Source organism: Arachis stenosperma, chromosome 5, assembly GCF_014773155.1.
Source record: "Arachis stenosperma cultivar V10309 chromosome 5, arast.V10309.gnm1.PFL2, whole genome shotgun sequence".
Classification (NCBI taxonomy): domain Eukaryota; kingdom Viridiplantae; phylum Streptophyta; class Magnoliopsida; order Fabales; family Fabaceae; genus Arachis; species Arachis stenosperma.
In genome coordinates this window covers 102313779-102331340 of record NC_080381.1, presented here as the reverse complement: position 1 = coordinate 102331340, position 17562 = coordinate 102313779, and the positions used below count along the sequence as shown (strand labels likewise).

The window sequence follows — 17562 nt, the reverse complement described above, 5'->3', positions numbered from 1 at the left end:
GCGTTAAACGCCAGAATGTGCACCATTCTGGGCGTTTAACGCCAGGATGGCACAAGGGGGAGGATTTTATTTTCAAATCAATTTTTTTTTCAAGTTTTCAAAGTTTTTCAAAATCAAATCTTTTTCAAATCATATCTTTTCAATCAAACCTTTTTCAAAATCAATTTCTTTCCTTTTTCAAAGATACTTGCTATCAATTAATGATTTGATTCAACATTTCAAGTATGTTGCCTTTTCTGTTGAGAAAGGTTTAATGTTTGAATCATATCTTTTCTTGTTAGGCAAGTCATTAATTTTAAAAAAAAAAATCAAATCTTTTTAAATTGTTTTCAAATCATATCTTTTCAATCATATCTTCTTAAAAGCATAACTTTTCAATCATATCTTTTTAATTTCTAATTTCAAAATCTTTTTCAAAAATTACTTGATTTCTTTCCCACTCTTGGTTTTCGAAAATCAATTAAAGTTTTTCAAAATGTTTTTAAAATCTTTTTAACTTAATTTTCGAAATTTCTTCCTCTCTTCTCACATCCTTCTATTTATGGAGTACCACTCATCCTCAATGCACAATTCGAACTATATCCCACTAAGTTCGAATTCTCTACTTCTTCCTTCTAATTTTTTGTTCCTCTGACACCTCAAGGAATCTCTATACTGTGACATAGAGGATTCCATATTTTCTTGTTCTCTTCTCTTTCATATGAGCAGGAACAAAGACAAAGGCATTCTTGTTGAAGCTGACCCTGAACCTGAAAGGACCTTGAAGCGAAAGCTAAGAGAAGCTAAGGCACAACTCTCTACAGAGGACCTAACAGAAATCTTCAAAGAAGAAGACATGGCAGCCGAAAACAACAACAATGCAAACAATGCAAGGAAGGTGCTGGGTGACTTTACTGCACCTACTCCCGACTTTTATGGGAGAAGCATCTCTATCCCTGCCATTGGAGCAAACAACTTTGAGCTTAAGCCTCAATTAGTTTCTCTAATGCAACAGAATTGCAAGTTCCATGGACTTCCATTGGAAGATCCTCATCAGTTTTTGGCTGAGTTCTTGCAAATCTGTGACACTGTCAAGACTAATGGGGTTGACCCTGAAGTCTACAGACTTATGCTATTCCCTTTTGCTGTAAGAGACAGAGCTAGGACATGGTTGGACTCACAACCTAAAGAAAGCCTGGACTCATGGGAAAAGCTAGTCAATGCCTTCTTGGCAAAGTTCTTTCCACCTCAAAAATTGAGTAAGCTTAGAGTGGAAATCCAAACCTTCAGACAGAAGGATGGAGAATCCCTCTATGAAGCGTGGGAAAGATACAAACAATTGATCAGAAAATGTCCTTCTGACATGCTTTCTGAATGGAGCATCATAGGTATTTTCTATGATGGTCTCTCTGAACTGTCCAAGATGTCTTTGGATAGCTCTGCTGGAGGATCTCTTCATCTGAAGAAGACGCCTACAGAAGCTCAAGAACTAATTGAAATGGTTGTAAATAACCAATTCATGTACACTTCTGAAAGGAATCCTGTGAACAATGGGACAAGTCAGAAGAAAGGAGTTCTTGAGATTGACACTCTGAATGCCATTCTGGCTCAGAACAAGATATTGACTCAACAAGTCAATTTGATTTCTCAAAGTCTGTCTGGAATGCAAAATGCACCAAGCAGTACTAAGGATGCTTCATCAGAAGAAGAAGCCTATGATCCTGAGAACCCTTCAATGGAAGAGGTGAATTACCTAGGAGAACCCTATGGAAACACCTATAATTCTCCATGGAGAAATCACCCAAATTTCTCATGGAAGAATCAAGAAAGACCTTAACAAGGTTTTAACAACAATAATGGTGGAAGAAATAGGTTTAGCAATGGCGAGCCTTTTCCATCATCTTCTCAGCAACAGACAGAGAATTCTAAGCAGAACCCCTCTGACTTAGCAACCATGGTCTCTGATCTAATCAAAACCACTCAAAGTTTCATGACTGAAACAAGGTCCTCCATTAGGAATTTGGAGGCACAAGTGGGACAGCTGAGCAAGAAAGTTACTGAACTCCCTCCTAGTACTCTCCCAAGCAATACAGAAGAAAATCCAAAAAGAGAGTGCAAGGCCATAAACATGGCCGAATTTGGAGATGAAGGAGAGGAAGTGAACGCCACTGAGGAAGACCTCAATGGGCGTGCACTAACCTCCAATGAGTTCCCTAATGAGGAACCATGGGAATCTGAGGCTCAAAATGAGAGCATAGAGATTCCATTGGACTTACTTCTGCCTTTCATGAGCTCTGATGAGTATTCTTCCTCTGAAGAGGATGAGTATGTCACTGAAAAGCAAGTTGCTAAATACCTTGGAGCAATCATGAAGCTAAATGACAAGTTATTTGGAAATGAGACTTGGGAGAATGAACCTCCTTTGCTCACCAAAGAACTGGATGACTTGTCTAGGCAGAAATTACCTCAAAAGAGACAAGATCCTGGGAAGTTTTCAATACCTTGTACCATAGGCATCATGACCTTCAAGAAGGCTCTGTGTGACTTAGGGTCAAGTGTAAACCTCATGCCTCTCTCTGTAATGGAGAAGCTAGGGATCTTTGAGGTGCAAGCTGTAAGAATCTCATTAGAGATGGCAGACAACTCAAGAAAACAAGCTCATGGACTTGTAGAGGATGTTTTGGTGAAGATTGAAAACCATTACATCCCTGCTGATTTCATAGTCCTAGAGACTGGGAAGTGCATGGATGAAACCATCATCCTTGGCAGACCCTTCCTAGTCACAGCAAAGGCTGTGATTGATGTTGATAGAGGCGAACTGATCATTCAAGTGAATGAAGAATCCTTTGTGTTTAAGGCTCAAGGATATCCCTCTGTCACCATGGAGAGGAAGCATGAAGAGCTTCTCTCAAATCAGAGTCAAACAGAGCCCCCACAGTCAAACTCTAAGTTTGGTGTTGGGAGGCCACAACCAAACTCTAAGTTTGGTGTTGAACCCCCACATTCAAACTCTAAGTTTGGTGTTGGGAGGTTCCAACATTGCTCTGAGAAAATGTGAGGCTCCATGAGAGCCATCTGTCAAGCTAATGACATTAAAGAAGCGCTTGTTTGGAGGCAACCCAAAGTTATATTTTATATATTTTTCTTTGTTATTCTATTTTATTTTGTAGGTTGATGATCATGAGAAGTCACAAAATTAATTGAAGAAGCAAAAACAGAATGAAAAACAGAAAGAAAAACAGCACACCCTGGAGGAAGAACCTACTGGCGTTTAAACGCCAGTAAGGCTAGCAGATGGGCGTTTAACGCCTAGTCTGGCACCATTTTGGGCGTTTAACGCCAGAAAGGGGCACCAGACTGGCGTTAAACGCCAGGAAAGGGCAAGAACCTGGCGTTAAACGCCAGAAATGGGCACCAGCCCGGCGTTTAACGCCAGAATTGGCTCAAAACGTGATTTTGCATGCCATTTGGTGTAGGGATGACTTTTCCTTGACACCTCAGGATCTGTGGACCCCACAGGATCCCCACCAACCCCACCACTCTCTCTCTTCTTCCCCATTCACTAATCACCTCAATACCTCTTCCCCAAAAACCCTTCACCTATCAAATCCCATCTTCTCTTCACCACTCACATCCATCCTCCACAAAACCCCACCTACCTCACCCTTCAAATTCAAACCACTTTCCCTCCCAAACCCACCCATACATGACCGAAACATGAGCCCCCCTCTCCTATATAAACCCTTCTTCACTCCTTCATTTTCACACAACCTAAACACCACTTCTCCCCTTCTTTGGCCGAACACAAAGCCATTCCCTTCTTCCTCATTTCTTCTTCTTCTACTCTCTTCTTTCTTCTTTTGCTCGAGGACGAGCAAACCTTTTAAGTTTGGTGTGGTAAAAGCATTGCTTTTTGTTTTTCCATAACCATTTATGGCATCCAAGGCCGGAGAAACCTCTAGAAAGAGGAAAGGTTGGACCAAGAAGAGTGCATCAAGACCACTTCTATGAAGTTGTGGCCATGAAGAAGGGTCAACTTTGATCAAAGGTTGGACCAAGTCCTCATAGACATTTATGAAGAGGGCGTTCAATGAAAGAGAGATTCAAGAGGGAAGCCGGTTCAACTGAGAAGGCATGACCTCAAGCCCATCACTAAGAAAAGGATGTAGCAAACAAGAGATCCCACTCATCATGAAATCCCTGAGATACCTCAAGGGATGCACTTTCCTCCACAAAACTATTGGGAGCAAATCAACACCTCCCTAGGAGAACTGAGTTCCAACATGGGACAACTAAGGGTGGAGCACCAAGAACATTCCATCCTCCTCCATGAAATTAGAGAAGATCAAAGAATCATGAGAGAGGAGGAACAAAGACAAGGAAGAGGCATTGAGGAGCTCAAGCACTCCATAAGACCTTCAAGAGGAAGAACAAGCCGCCATCACTGAGGTGGACCCGTTCTTTAATCTCCTTGTTCTTTATTTTCTTGTTTTTCGAATTTTTATGCTTATGTTTGTCCATGTTTGTGTCTTATGATCATTAGTGTCTTAGTGTCTATGCCTTAAAGTTATGAATGTCCTATGAATCCATCACCTTTCTTAAATGAAAACTGTTTTTAATCACAAAAGAACAAGAAGTACAGGATTTCAAATTCATCTTTAAAACTGGCTTAATTAGTTTGATGTGGTGACCATACTTTTTGTTTTCTGAATGTATGCTTAAACAGTGCATATGTCTTTTGAATTTGTTGTTCATGAATGTTAAAATTGTTGGCTCTTGAAAGAATGATGAAAAAGGAGACATGTTATTGAGGATCTGAAAAATCATAAAAATGATTCTTGAAGCAAGAAAAAGCAGTGAATACAAAAAAAAACGAAAAAAGGAGAAAGAGAAAAAGAAAAAAAAAAGAAAGAAATAAAGTTGTGATCCAAGGCAAAAAAGAGTGTGCTTAAGAACCCTGGACACCTCTAATTGGGGACTTTAGCAAAGCTGAGTCACAATCTGAAAAGGTTCACCCAATTATGTGTCTGTGGCATGTATGTATCCGGTGGTAATACTGGAAGACAGAGTGCTTTGGGCCACGGCCAAGACTCAATAAGTAGCTGTGTTCAAGAATCATCATACTTAACTAGGAGAATCAATAACACTATCTGGATTCTGAGTTCCTAAAGAAGCCAATCATTATGAATTTCAAAGGATAAAGTGAGATGCCAAAACTGTTCGGAGGCAAAAAGCTACTAGTCCCGCTCATCTAATTTGGAGCTAAGTTTCATTGATAATTTGGAGTCTATAGTATATTCGCTTCTTTTTATCTTATTTGATTTTCAGTTGCTTGGGGACAAGCAACAATTTAAGTTTGGTGTTGTGATGAGCGGATAATTTGTACGCTTTTTGGCACTGTTTTTAGTATATTTTTAGTAAGATTTAGTTAGTTTTTAGAATATTTTTATTAGTTTTTAGTTAAAATTCACTTTTCTGGACTTTACTATGAGTTTGTGTGTTTTTCTGTGATTTCAGGTATTTTCTGGCTGAAATTGAGGGACCTGAGCAAAAATCTGATTCAGAGACTGAAAAGGACTGCAGATGCTGTTGGATTCTGACCTCCCTGCACTCGAAGTGGATTTTCTGGAGCTACAGAAGCCCAATTGGCGCGATCTCAACGGCGTTGGAAGGTAGACATCCTGGGCTTTCCAGCAATATATGATAGTCCATAATTTGCCCAAGATTTGATGGCCCAAACCGGCGTTCAAAGTCACCTTCAGATTTCCCAGCGTTAAACGCCGGAACTGGCACCAAAATGGGAGTTAAACGCCCAAACTGGCATAAAAGCTGGCGTTTAACTCCAAGAAGAGTCTCTACACGAAAATGCTTCAATGCACAGCCCAAGCACACACCAAGTGGGCCCGGAAGTGGATTTTTATGTCATTTACTCATCTCTGTACATCCTAGGCTACTAGTTCTCTATATATAGGACCTTTACTATTGTATTTTCATCTTGGTTCTTCTGGTTCCCTCTTTGGGACCGAAGCCAATGATCACTCTTGTTCTTATGTATTTTCAACGGTGGAGTTTCTACACACCATAGATTAAGGTGTGGAGCTCTGCTGTACCTCGAGTATTAATGCAATTACTATTGTTCTTCTATTCAATTCCGCTTGTTCTTTGTCCAAGATATCACTTGTTCTTCAACTTGATGAATGTGATGATCCGTGACACTCATCATCATTCTCACCTATGAACGTGTGACTGACAACCACCTCCGTTCTACCTTAGATTGGGTGAATATCTCTTGGATTCCTGATACATGATGCATGGTTGATCGCCTGACAACCGAGTGCTCGCCTGACAAACGAGCCAGCCATTTCGTGAGATCAGAGTCTTCGTGGTATAGGCTAGAACTGATGGCGGCATTAAAGAGAATCCGGAAGGTCTAACCTTGTCTGTGGTATTCTGAGTAGGATTCAATGATTGAATGACTGTGACGTGCTTCAAACTCCTAGCAGGCGGGGCGTTAGTGACAGACGCAAAAGAATCACTGGATTCTATTCCGGCCTGACCGAGAACCGACAGATGGATAGCCGTGCCGTGACAGGGTGCGTTGAACATTTCCACTGAGAGGATGGGAGGTAGCCACTGACAACGGTGAAACCCTTGCTTAAGCTTGCCATGGAAAGGAGTAAGAAGGATTGGAAGAAGACAGTAGGAAAGCAGAGAGACGGAAGGGAAGGCATCTTCATACTCTTATCTTAAGCTCTCACCAATGACATACATAAGTATCTCTATCTTTATCTTTATATTTTATTCATCATCTATACCCATTTGAGTCTGCCTGACTAAGATTTACAAGGTGACCATAGCTTGCTTCATACCAACAATCTCCGTGGGATCGACCCTTACTCGCGTAACATTTATTACTTGGACGACCCAGTGCACTTGCTGGTTAGTTGTGCGAAGTTATAGTGATCACGATTTCACGCACCAAGCACCAATCATTTCTGCACCAAACTGGACATTGCCATTTGAACTAATGTGTGATGCCAGTGACCATGCCATTGGTGCAGTGTTGGGACAAAAGCATGACAAGCTTCTGCACGTCATTTACTATGCCAGCCGTGTTCTAAATAACGCACTAAAGAACTACACAACCACAAAAAAAGAGCTACTTGCAGTGGTTTACGCCATTGACAAATTCAGATCCTATTTAGTAGGATCAAAAGTGATTGTGTACACTGATCATGCTGCTCTTAAATATCTACTCACAAAGCAGGATTCAAAACCCAGACTTATAAGATGGGTGTTGCTTCTGCAAGAGATTGATATAGAAATAAGAGACAGAAAAGGGACAGAGAATCATGTAGCAGATCACCTATCCCGAATAGAACCAGTAGAAGGGGCGTCCTTCCCTCTTACTGAGATCTCTGAAAACTTTCCGGATGAGCAACTCTTTGCCATACAGGAAGTGCCATGGTTTGCAGACATTGCAAACTACAAGGCAATGAGATTCATACCCAAAGAATACAGTAGGCAACAATCAAAGAAGCTGATCACGGATGCAAAGTATTATCTTTGGGATGAGCCGTATCTCATTAAGAGATGTGCAGACGGAGTAATCCGTAGATGTGTGCCTAAAGAAGAAGCGCAGAAGATCCTATGGCACTGCCATGGATCCCAGTATGGAGGACATTTTGGAAGTGAGCGAACAGCCACAAGAGTCCTCCAATGTGGCTTCGACTGGCCTACTCTCTATAAAGATTTTCGAGTGTTTGTACTTAATTGTGACAGTTGCCAAAGATCTGGTAATCTGCCTCACAGTTATGCCATGCCTCAACAAGGAATCTTAGAGATTAAGTTGTTTGATGTATAGGGTATTGACTTCATGGGACCTTTTCCACCATCATACTCAAACACTTATATTCTGGTGGCAGTGGATTATGTATCCAAATGGGTGGAAGCTATTGCAACACCCACTAATGACACTAAGATAGTGTTAAAATTCCTCCAGAAACACATCTTCAGCAGATTTGGCACCCCTAGAGTACTAATCAGTGATGGGGGCACTCATTTCTGTAATAAACAGCTCTATTTTGCTTTGGTTCGTTATGGAGTTAGCCACAGGGTGGCCACTCCATATCACCCACAGACTAATGGGCAAGCTGAAGTCTCAAATAGAGAACTCAAAAGAATCTTGGAACGGACTGTAATTAACCGTAAAAGGGATTGGGCAAGAAGCTTGGATGATGCTCTGTGGGCATACAGAACAGCATTCAAGACCCCTATAGGGACCTCTCCATACCAGCTTGTGTATGGAAAGGCATGTCACTTGCCAGTGGAACTGGAACATAAGGCCTACTGGGCAACCAGATTCCTGAACCTTGATGCCAAGTTAGCTGGAGAAAAACGATTGCTCTAGTTAAATGAGCTAGAGGAATTTAGACTCAATGCTTTCGAGAATGCAAAAATTTACAAAGAGAAAGCAAAAAGATGGCATGATAAGAAGCTGTCATCCAGAGTCTTTGAGCCGGGGCAGAAAGTTCTGCTATTTAATTCTAAGCTCAAATTATTCCCAGCGAAATTAAAATCCCGGTGGAGAGGTCCATATGTGATTACAAGTGTATCACCATATGGATACGTAGAGCTTCAGGATAATGACTCTAACAAAAAGTTCATTGTTAATGAACAGAGAGTTAAACATTATCTTGAAGGCAATTTTGAGCAAGAATGCTCAAAACTGAGGCTTGATTAGAGCTCAGTAATAGTCCAGCTAAGGACAATAAAGAAGCGCTTGCTGAGAGGCAACCCAGCCATTTACAAAATTTAATTTTATTTGTTTTTGCTAATTAATTGATTTTTATAGGTATATGTCAAAGTATCTTCAAAAGGTAAAATAGCAATTGATTGAATTCACAGAGTTATAGGGGAATTTGGAAGCTCACTGGCGTGAAAAAGCCAGTAAGAAATGTTTTGGGCGTTGAACGCCCAAAAGAAGCATCCACTGGGCGTTCAACGCCAGTAAGGATAGCCATCTGGGCGTTTAACGCCAGAAAGGAGCATCTTCTGGGCGTTGAACGCCAGAAAGAAGCTCCTTCTGGGCGTTTAACGCCAGAATTACAGCATTCTGGGCGTTTAGAAAAACGCCCAGTGACAAAGGACTTCCTGGCGTTCAACGCCAAAAAGAAGCAACAGCTAGGCGTTGAACGCCCAGGAAAAGCAGCAATTGGGCGTTAAACGCCCAAAACATGCAGCATTTGGGCGTTTAACGCCAGAATGGTGGGGAGGAGATAAAATTCGTTTTTCTTCACAAATTTTCTAATTTTTATGTTTCAATTCATGATTTCTTGCATAAACATGTTTCAAAATATCATCCTTCAATTCCAAAAATTTTAATCCTAATTTCTAAAATCCCTAATTTCTAAAATCCCTTTTTCAAAAATATCAAATGTATCTCAATTCATAAACACAAATCTTTTTCCAATCCAAATCTTTTTCAAATCTTTTTCAACTCATCATATCTTTTGGATTTCGAAATTGCCTCTCCCTCTATTCCTCTCCTATCCTTTCTTTTGCTTGAGGACAAGCAAACCTCTAAGTTTAGTGTGATTTGCCATGATCACTGAGCTAAAACTCATCAAGATCATGGCACCTAAGGGAATAGGAAGAGCAAGGGCGTAACTTAAAGGAACTGAAGCATCAAAACTTATCTCTTGAAGGACCAAGCACCCCATAGACTAGAGGAACATCCACTTCCCAAAATACAGGTTGTTAAGTTCTAATTTTAAGTTTTAACTCTGTGATAGTATTATTATAGAAATTTACCTTAGAAGTTATATAGGAGTAGTAGTAATTAGCATGTCTATTTTGGTTTTATTTCCAATTAAGTTATAATTTATTTTTCTCATCATCATCAAACATGAATAAAATAGTAGATTTTTAGAATAAAGAGGCAATTGAATTTTTTTTCGAGTTCTTAATAAGAAAATTCTTATTTATATGTGGTGGCAATACTTTTTGTCTTCTGAATGAATGCTTGAACAGTGCATATTTTGGATATTGAATTTTATGAATGTTAAAATTGTTGGCTCCTGAAAGAATTATGAACAAGAGAAATGTTATTGATGATCTGAAAAATCATGAAATTGATTCTTGAAGCAAGAAAAAGCAGTGAAAAAAAAAGAGAAAGAAAAAGCAAGCAGAAAAAGCCAATAGCCCTTAAAACCAAAAGGCAAGGGTAAAAAGGATCCAAGGCTTTGAGCATCAATGGATAGGAGGGCCCAAGGAAATAAAATCCAGGCCTAAGCGGCTTAGTCAAGCTGTCCCTAACTATGTGCTTGTGTCATGAAGGTCCAAGTGAAAAGCTTGAGACTGAGTGGTTAAAGTCGTGATCCAAAGCAAAAAGAGTGTGCTTAAGAGCTCTGGACACCTCTAACTAGGGACTCTAGCAAAACTGAGTCACAATCTGAAAAGGGTTCACCCAGTCATGTGTCTGAGGCATTTGTGTATCTGATGACGGGTCATCATATACCCATTTTTCAAGCTAATTTCACTTGTTTTACTAGTCTTTATGCACTTTCTTGCATCCTAAGTAAGTTATTTGGAATGAAAATGCATAACTTCTCTAAATCAAACAACCACCATTAAATTGATGCTAACTAATGAGGTTTGAGCTAAATTTAATTGATTTTTAATTGATTTATAAGCCTTGTGAATTTAGTGATACTTTGATTGGTTGTTTTGATTATTTGAAGGTGAAGAAAAGAAGAAAAGAGGAAGCGTGGCTCAAGAAAGCGTGGCCCAAGAGACAAGAAGTGTGGCGCATGGAAGGGAGGAAGCTAACATTGCCCTCCACAAAGGCACACTGCCCTCCAGGAGGGCAACATAATGAACCAAGCTTTGAGAGGCAACACTGCCCTGCCCACAACAAGGGCGGAGCACAATTTGATGTTAAGAATCAAAGAGAGCAAAAACTCTGCCCTGCCCTCCTTAAGAGCAATATCGGGCTTCAACCAAGAGAAATTCAAAAGGAATTGTTTCATAATGCTTCCTATGGGTTTCGAACCCAAGGACAAGGAGGAAAGGAGTAGCGCCCAAGCACAATAAAATCAAGCAAGAATTAGCTTGCTTTCATTCTCCCTGGATCGAACACGGCACCATGAGGAAGCAAGGAATTAAGCATGACTTTGGTGCCAAGAAAACCAAAGAAAAGAAGTAGCGTGCGCCTCCACCAAGTTTCGAACTTGAAACCTCATCTTTGGCACATTGCCCTGCCCTCCACAAGGGCAGGGCAGCATTTTGTGGTGCACGGCCAGCGCACCAAATGCGCACACACCAAGGGATTCTCGGCAGCATCAGCACGCACGGGCAGCACAATCTGGCGCACCAAGAAACTCTGCCCTGCCCTCCACAAGGGTAGGGCAGCATTCTGCAGCACCACACGCACGCACCAAGGGCCGCATGCATCATTTCCTGCCCTGCCCTGCCCTCCACAATGGCAGGGCAGCCTCCTGGGAGCTACCTCTTTATGGGCTGAAATTGGATTAAAAATCCAATTAAATTCATTTCTTCACCAAATCAAAAGCCCATCCAAATTCCAAAATCCAAGAGTAGAAAGTGTATAAATAGGAGATAGTTTGATGTAATTAGGACTTTTCTTTTTACTTTGAATTGGGAGCTTCTTTTGATTTTGAAATTTTGAGACTTCATTGAGAGCTAGGAACTGAGATGTCAAGGAATTGGGGAGGAGAATTGATCTCTCTTCTTCCTCGTTCTTGCTTGAGCATTTTTACTTTTCTTGTTTGAGTCTTGGGTGTGAAGAATTGAGGAATTTCTGTCTCAATATCCATTCAAGATCTCTTTAATTCATCTTCTGCATAATTGAGTTCAATTACATTTCCTTTACTGCTTCTTCTTTAATTTCTTGCTAATTGCTTTGTGAACTTGGATCTGGGAAGGCAATTGAGATCTAGACCTTGCTATCTAGTCTCTGGAGTCCTGAGACCCAATTTTCCTTTTGGTTCTTCTGTGAACCCCTGCTGCAATTCAATTTCCTTCCTGTTTGAATCCTAGTTACTTCTAATTCAACTTCTGCTTTATTAATTGTTGCAATTCAATTCTTCCCTCCCCCTTTACATTTTCTGTCATTTACTTACTGTTGGATACAAAATCACTCAACCAAAAACTTGATTCGCTTGACTAAATCAACCACTAAACTAAAATTGCTCAATCCTTCAATCCCTGTGGGATCGACCTCACTCCCGTGAGTTTTATTACTTGATGCGACCCGGTACACTTGCCAGTGAGTTTTGTGTTGGATCGCTTTTCACACAGCAAGTTTTTGGCGCCGTTGCCGGGGATTGAAATAGATTGACAATGATTAAGTGAAGTGGAGGTCTAGATCAGGCACTTTTTCTTTATTTTTAACTAACACACTAACTGTTTGAATTTTTGCTTAAACTAACTAAAACTTCATTCTAGCAATAGATTGAAGTTTCACTGGTTTTCTGGATCTGTGTGTTTCTTATTGCGTGTTTGTATGTCAGGTACAGGAAGAGCTTCCCCTATTCTCTCTGAACTTGACCAAAGAACTCTTCGAAGAATAAGAAGAGCTGAAAGAGGGAAGAACGTTATTGGAGAGGAAGAATCTGAGGAGGAATTCCAAGAAATGGAAGGAGATCCATCAAATCCCAATCAACCAGAAGGAGGGGCCAACAATAACCAACAACAAAGAAGAGTACTAGCTTCCTACACATTTGCAAATGCTAGACATTGTGGGAGTAGCATTCTTACCCCTAATGTCAATGCAAACAACTTTGAACTAAAGCCACAGCTCATCACATTGGTCCAAAACAACTGTTCTTTTGGAGGAGGGCCATTGGAGGACCCGAATCAACATTTATCTACCTTCTTGAGGATCTGTGACACTATCAAAACCAATGGTGTGCCCCCTGACAGTTACAAGTTGCTGCTCTTTCCATTCTCTCTCAGGGACAAAGCCACTCAATGGCTAGAAACATTTCCAAAGGAAAGCATCAACACATGGGATGATTTGGTGAGCAAGTTTCTTGCCAAATTTTATCCCCCTCAAAGGATCATAAGATTGAAGACTGAGGTGCAGACATTCACTCAAATGGAGGCTGAAAATTTGTATGAAGCATGGGAAAGATATAAGGCACTGCTGAGGAAATGTCCACCAGAGATGTTTACTGAGTGGGATAAGTTACAGAACTTCTATGAAGGACTTACTCTGAAAGCTCAAGAAGCACTTGATCATTCAGCTGGAGGCTCATTACAACTCATGAAAACTATAGAGGAAGCTCAAAACCTCATTGATATGGTGGCTAACAACCAATATTTCTTTGCTCACCAAAGGCAACGCCAACCATCACAAAGGAGAGGCGTAATGGAGTTGGAAGGAGTGGATTCAATCCTAGCTCAGAACAAGATGATGCAGCAGCAAATTCAACAACAGTTTGAGCAAATGGACAAAAGAATTGATAGCCTTCAAGTTGCATCAGTGAGTGCCACAACTCAACCATCAACTACTTGGGGGCAAAATGAAGAAACTCAAGAGGAGCAACAGTAAGAGCAAGTCCAATACATGCACAACCAAAATCCTGGAACAAATGAAGTCTATGGTGATACTTATAATCCCTCTTGGAAAAACCATCCCAGGCTCAGATGGGGAGACAACCACAATCAAACTCAGCAGCCATGGCAAAGGAACTTAACTCAAAACAATTGGAAAAACACAAACCACAACAACTAGCCAAACACTAACCAGAACACATACAGAAAACCACAAAACACTTACCCCAACTCAAACCATTATCCACTCAATAACCAACCAACTAACCAAAACACCTACCATCATCCATCAACACCCCAAAACCAACCAATCTCACAAGAATCTCAAAGGATTACTAATCTAGAAACGCTCATGGAGAAGATGATGAAGAACCGAGAATTGACAACAAAGAACCAAGAAGCTTCCATAAAGAACCTAGAAAGGCAGATTGGACAAATCTCCAAGCAGATCTCTTTTGAGAAACCTTCAAGCTCACTACCAAGTGACACCATTCCTAATCCAAAAGAAGAATGCAAAGTCGTGCAATTAAGGAGTGGAAAGACATTGGTGGATGGCAACCAAGGGGCAACCAAGAAACTTATGGAGAATGACAAAGAGCCAACAGAAAAAGATGGAGCTAACAACAAGGACATAACAAGCAAGAATGTCCCAAAAAAGCTCATAGAAGAAAATAACCAACCACAGAGTCTAAAGAAAGGAAAGCAGAACATGGAAGAACCAAATTCAGAACAGCAGCAAGTGAAGAAGAGTCCCACACCTTCACTACCCTATCCACAGAGATTCCAAAAAGAAGTAAAGGATCAACATTTCCACAAATTCCTAGAGACTTTCAAGAAGCTGGAAATCAACATACCTTTGGCTGAGGCATTGGAGCAAATGCCTCTATATGCCAAGTTCTTAAAGGAGCTCATCAATAAGAAAAGAAGTTGGAATGAGAAGGAGACTGTAATGCTCAGTGAAGAATGCAGTGCACTAATCAAAAAGGGGCTCCCTCCCAAGCTTGAAGATCCTGGAGGTTTCTTCCTACCTTGCACTATTGGAAGCCTATTCATCAACAAGGGGATGTGTGACTTAGGAGCAAGTATAAATCTAATTCCATCTTCCTTAGTGAAAAAGCTTGGCATAGGAGAGGTGAAACCAATACAGATGTCCTTGGAATTGGCGGACCAATCAGTGGTATATCCTAAAGGGTTGATTAAGAACCTTTTAGTTAAGGTTGACAAGTTCATCTTCCCGGCAGACTTTGTGATCCTAGATTCGGCAGAGAATGAGAATGACTCCATAATACTTGGTCGACCATTTTTGGCCACTGCTAGAGCCATTGTAGACATAGAGCAGGGAGAGCTAACCCTCAGGATGCATGAAGAGAGCATCACCTTAAAAGTGTTTCCAGAATCACAAAGCAATGAAGAAACAAGCAAGACAAGTGATTGTCTTCCAAGGCAAGCAACCAACAACACGGTAGAACAGAAGAGTGAGCAGGTACAAGGAGGGGAAGGAATTCAAAAAGAGGCCGGGATGACAAACAAAAAGGGAGGAATCACAACTCGAGTCACTGTCAAAGGAGACAGATCAACAAGAAAGAAAAAGAAGAAAAATAAGAAGAAGGCTTACAAAGGGTGGAAGAATAAAAAAATTCCAACTGAAGGATTTTCCAAAGGTGACAAAGTACAATTAGTATATCAACAGCTGGGAACAGAAGATCATTACACTGTCAACCAAGTACTCTCTCTTGAGCACATTGAAATTGAGCATCAAGGCACACAAAGAAAGCTTACAGTGAGAGGGGACAAGTTGAGACATCACCAGCATCAACCACCTTAAAGGGAGTTCAATGTCAAGCTAGTGACAATAAAAGAGCGCTTCATGGGAGGCAACCCATGATTTAAGATTCATGTCCTTTCTTTTATTCAATAAGTTATGATTACCTGAGCATGATTTTGAACGTTCATATAAATGCAGACATTATTTTGAAGCACATGTCAAACTTCTAAGTTTGGTGTGCCTTAAGGCACACCCAAGTTTATTTTCCAAAAAAGGGGGTTATTCTTAGAACATATGCATAATCCTTTTGATGAAGCATATGACCAAACATTAAGTTTGGTGTCTGCATGTGTAACAATGTTCAAAAGATCATTTCCTATTCATGGAATCAAAATCATACAGAGAGGGATCATGCATCATTATTTTATGTATATATATCAATTGTGAAGAATTTACTGCATTGCTAAGCCATCTTCTTAGTAAGAGATAAGTTTGGTGTTCACCAACCTTTAGCAATTCTAATTAAGGGACACAATTGATCATTTATGAAAAAGAAACAAAAACATCTCTCTTCTTTATTTCAATTCACTTACCAACGTATACATTCATATCCTAAGGCCAGCTGTTTTGGTTTATTCAGGAAAAAAAGAGATTGAGACAAAAACAAGGAGGGGCCACAGCCAGGACAAACTAAGTGAGGAGTGGTCACATGTGCCTAGAAAAGCGTGCTCCTTGGGAAGCAGAATTTGCATGCATGCATCATCGAACACCTAAATGCATGCAACCAATGAGAAGAGAATCCTCGTCAAAGCCTCAACAATGCATGCAGACCGTTCAATCCATGAACCTTTTATATGATCAACTCAATCTCAACCTTTCATGAGTACCAACGAACTCCTTCCTCATTCATTATGGTTTTGTTGGAAAGTCTAAAGAATTTGACTATAAATAGCCGTTAGCACTAAATGGTTTACACACTCATTCAAGCTACTTTCACTTGTAATCCATAATCTCCTCCACTCCCAAAACGAAAACCAACAATTCCCTTATCTTACACAACAAAACCGAGCATCATCCCAAACACAACACACCTTTCCTCTATTCTCACTTTTCCCTTCTTCTCACCTCAAACCCAATGGCCTCCTCAAGTTCAAAAAGGAGGCCGGGAAAGGAAGCAATGGTGACCGAGCCTCCATCATATGATGCAAAAAAATTTAGGTCCCAATTCCATGAAGGGAGATATCATAGGTTCATGAAGACAAAGAATGTCATCTATGAGAAGGGCCTTGAGTTGAGGGACGGGGAATACCCCATCATGAGGCAAATCACTAAAGAAAGAAGGTGGGAACTTTTATGTGCTCCTTGGTGCACGAAATTGTGATCACTACAACTTCGCACAACTAACCAGCAAGTGCACTGGGTCGTCCAAGTAATACCTTACGCGAGTAAGGGTCGATCCCACGGAGATTGTTGGTATGAAGCAAGCTATGGTCACCTTGTAAATCTCAGTCAGGCAAACTCAAATGGGTATAGATGATGAATAAAACATAAAGATAAAGATAGAGGTACTTATGTAATTCATTGGTAGGAACTTCAGATAAGCGTATGAAGATGCCTTCCCTTCCGTCTCTCTGCTTTCCTACTGTCTTCATCCAATCCTTCCTACTCCTTTCCATGGCAAGCTTATGCAAGGGTTTCACCGTTGTCAGTGGCTACCTCCCATCCTCTCATTGGAAATGTTCAACGCACCCTGTCACGGCACGGCTATCCATCTGTCGGTTCTCAATCAGGCCGGAATAGAATCCAGTGATTCTTTTGCGTCTGTCACTAACGCCCCGCCCTCAGGAGTTTGAAGCACGTCACAGTCATTCAATCATTGAATCCTACTCAGAATACCACAGACAAGGTTAGACCTTCCGGATTCTCTTGAATGCCGCCATCAGTTCTCGCCTATACCACGAAGACTCTGATCTCACGGAATGGCTGGCTCGTTTGTCAGGCGAGCACTCGGTTGTCAGGCGATCAACCATGCATCGTGTTATCAGGAATCGAAGAGATATTCACTGGAGCTTTGATTGCTTGTAGAACAAGAGTGGTTGTCAGTCACCTTGTTCATGAGTGAGAATGATGATGAGTGTCACGGATCATCACATTCATCAAGTTGAAGAACAAGTGATATCTTGGACAAAGAACAAGCGGAATTGAATGGAAGAACAATAGTAATTGCATTAATACTCGAG

General features: G+C 40.8%; 1 non-coding gene across 1 annotated transcript; it reads right to left on the bottom strand.

Annotated features, from left to right (window-relative positions):
* Positions 1-1240: 1240 nt before the first annotated feature.
* LOC130984120 (small nucleolar RNA R71) lies at positions 1241-1348 on the bottom strand. Its single transcript, XR_009088073.1, has one exon. It is a non-coding gene; the product is annotated as a small nucleolar RNA R71 (small nucleolar RNA).
* Positions 1349-17562: the final 16214 nt, after the last annotated feature.